General features: G+C 37.9%; 1 non-coding gene across 1 annotated transcript; it reads right to left on the bottom strand.

Annotated features, from left to right (window-relative positions):
• Nucleotides 1-1,655: 1,655 nt before the first annotated feature.
• LOC132540016 (U6 spliceosomal RNA) lies at nucleotides 1,656-1,760 on the bottom strand. Its single transcript, XR_009551301.1, has one exon. It is a non-coding gene; the product is annotated as a U6 spliceosomal RNA (small nuclear RNA).
• Nucleotides 1,761-3,610: the final 1,850 nt, after the last annotated feature.

Here is a 3,610-nt window from a genome sequence, read left to right as displayed (position 1 = left end):
TGTCAATTCCTAAAAGTTAAAAAACTGTTTTAAAGGGAAAAAAATCTTCAAAAATGTTAATTGGGTGTTGGATGTTCACGAGTGATTTATTTGTACAGTTATTCAATAACTTTCTGGTATGTTTTACAAACCATACAACTAATTCTCCTAAACTGTGTAATTCAAGTAATTGAGGAAATGGCACATTAGTTCACACAACAGGCTAGCGACTTTGAGATTCCCCAGGTTAAATCCATGGGATTACTATAAATCAGACTGGAGCAGAACTCTGGTTAAAAAATAAAAAGTATATATATATATATATATATATATATATATATATACTTTTTATAAGTATTACATTATTATAAATTATAATACAAAATAATAGTATTTATTAAAATATATATTTAATTCAATACTTAGTATGTTTACATATTTGGGTAACCATAGCACCATCTAATTTTACAGCATTATCATTTCCTTAGAGAACTTTTGTATCCACTAGCAATCAACACTCCCATCCTCTTAGACCAATTTTCATTAAAAATAATCAAAATCAGGGGCTGGGTGTTGGCTCACCTGGTTAAACATACATGTTACACTTCGCAAGGACCCGGGGTTTAAGCCCCCGGTCCTCACCTGCAGGAAGAAAGCTTGGCGAGTGGTGAAGCAGGACTGCACGTGTCTGTCTCTCTCCCTTTCTATGTCCCCCTTCCTTCTTGATTTCTGGCTGTCTCTATCCAATAAATAAGTAAAGATAAAAAAAAAAAATCAAGATCAGAAGAGAAAATACTAAGCAGAAGCTGGACTGGAGTTGGTATATTGCACCAAAGTAAAAGACTATGGGGTGGGTTGGGGTAGAAAAGGAAAAGGAAAAGGATGACAGAGGACCTAGTGGGAGTTGTATTGTCATGTGGAAAACTGAGAAACATTATGCATGTACAAACTATTTTTTTTATTTATTTATAAAACTTTTTAATGAGAGAAAGGGAGATTGAGAACCAGAGCATTAACTTAGCATATTGGATGCTGGGGGTTGAATCTGGGACCTCATGTTTGAGAGGTCAAGGTTTCATCTACCTACCAAATCCCAAAAGCAGGCACTTTAAATGGCATTGATTAAAAAGTCAAACAACCTCTTTTTTGAAGTACAAAGCCGAGAATTTGCCTTCAGATTTTTGTGCCTTTTTGCAGCAAGTGTATATGTAATGGTAATTTTTTTGAAGATTTATTTGATCTATTTCATCTTTTTTCTTTTCTTTCTCTCTTTCTTTCAAACTATTGTATTTACTAGCAACTGTGAAACATTAATAAAACATTTTTAAAAATGATATTTTTTATTGCCATTAGAGTTTTTGCTGGGGCTTGACAATACGAATACAAATTTATCAGTCCCATTAGCTCTTTCTTTCTTTCTTTCTTTCTTTCTTTCTTTCTTTCTTTCTTCTCCTCCCTTCCTTCCTCCTTCCTTCCTCCCTCCCTCTTTCTTTCTCTTTCTTCCTCCCTTCCTTCCTCCTTCCTTCCTTCCTTCCTTCCTTCCTTCCTTCCTCCCTCCCTCTTTTTTTCTTTCTTTCTTTCTCTTTCTTCCTCCCTTCCTTCCTCCTTCCTTCCTTCCTCCCTCCCTCTTTCTTTCTTTCTCTCTCTCTCTCTCTCTCTCTCTCTCTCTTTCTCTTTTAAATATGGAACGCTTCCCGAATTTGTGTGTCATCCTTGCAGGAGCTATGCTAATCTTCTCTGTATCTTTTCAATTTTAGTATATGTGCTTCCGAAGCGAGCACCCTGTAGCTATTTCTTTCCTTTCCGTTTTCTTTCTACTTTGTTTGATAGAACAGAGAGAAACTGAGAGCAGGTGGGGCTGGAGCATAGAGAGGAAAAGAGGAAGAAAGAAAGACAACTGCAGCCCTGCTTTAATGCTCATCAAGCTTCCCCCCTGGAGGTGGGGGCCATGCTTAAACATGGGTCCTCTTACATTGGTGTGTGCTCAGCCAGCTGTGCCACCACCCATCCTTAACTTGACCAAAAATTTTAATTTACCTTCTTTTTTTTTTTTTTTTTCTTTTTGCTTTCACGGTTATGGCTAGGACTCTCAGCACCTGTACTACAAATCCACTCCTCCTGGAGGCTATTTTTCCTATTTTTGTTATTGGATAGGACAGAGAGAAATTGAGAGGGAAGGGGAAGATAGAGAGGGGGAGAGAAAAACATACCTGCAGACCTGCTTCACGCTTGTGAAGTGACCCCCCTTCAGATGGGGAGCCAGGAGCTCAAACCAGGATACTTACACTTAACTCCTTGCGCGATCGCCCGCCCCCCCTAAATCTATCTTCTATCCTCATAGATTTGCCTAGTATAAATACTATCTATATGTGAGATTATAGTAAATGGGTCCTTTTATGATTGATTTTTTTCATTTATCATAGTGTTTTCAAAGTTCATTTATGTTTTTACATGTAGTAATACTTTTATTTATTATTGTAAAATAATACAGCATTGCATGGGTATACCATATTTCATCCATTAGTTAATAGATACTTTGTTTCCATGTTTTGACTTTTATGAATAATTATAGTATAAAATTTATGTAAAATTTTGTGTGGGTGTATTTTTTCTTTTGAGATTATAAATAGGAATAGAGGTGCTGGGTTACATATATGTGTGATATGATGTTTCTGGTAAACGTGGATTTGAGACCAAGAATTATGAGTGATAATATACAAATAAACTTACGATAAATAACAGTACAGACAATAAATAGGCAATTTTTTATAACTTTTTTTAATATTTATCTTATTTATTTATTCCCTTTAGTTGCCCTTGTTGTTTTATTGTTGTAGTTATTATTGTTGTTGTCGTTGTTGGATAGGACAGAGAGAAATGGAGAGAGGAGGGGAAGACAGAGAGGAGGAGAGAAAGACACCTGCAGACCTGCCTCACCGCCTGTGAAGCGACGCCCCTGCAGGTGGGGAGCCAGGGTTCGAACCGGGATCCTTACGCCGGTCCTTGTGCTTTGCGCCACCTGCGCTTAACCCGCTGCGCTACAGCCTGACTCCCAATAGGCAAAATTTTGATTCAATAGTGTGACTGCATTTAAGCAGCTGATGGACACATTGAAATTGAAGGAAAGAAAACAGAGTTGCGTTTTAAAACTGAGGAAGAAATTCATGTTGGTGCTACAAACAGTTCATGAAAAGCAAGAATAGAATCACGGATACAAAATGTGGGATGGAAATCAAATATTGTTGACCTTCTGGAGTAGAGTTTCAGTAAACTGGAAAAGGAGTACTACATAATAAGGGCTTAAAAGTAAGAGACAGGTGACTAAATTAGAGTAATATTTAGGAATCTCAATAATGCTTAACAATTTTGGTTTTGAAAGGGACTACTGTAAGAGGGCTACAATTTAAAATAGGAAAAGGGAGTTGGGTGGTAGCGCAGCGGGTTAAGCGCACGTGGCGCGAAGCACAAGGACCTGCGAAAGGATCCGGGTTCGAGTCCTCGGCTCCCCACCTGCAGGGAAGTCTTCACAGGTGGTGAAGCAGGTCTGCAGGTGTCTTAGCTTTCTCTCCCCCTCTCTGTCTTCCCCTCCTCTCTCCATTTCTCCTTCCGTAATATCTAACAATGACAACAT

The sequence above is a fragment of the Erinaceus europaeus genome, chromosome 8 (genome assembly GCF_950295315.1).
Source record: "Erinaceus europaeus chromosome 8, mEriEur2.1, whole genome shotgun sequence".
NCBI classification, from domain to species: domain Eukaryota; kingdom Metazoa; phylum Chordata; class Mammalia; order Eulipotyphla; family Erinaceidae; genus Erinaceus; species Erinaceus europaeus.
Note: the sequence above shows the minus strand (reverse complement) of the source record. Positions and strands in the feature narration are given on the sequence as shown.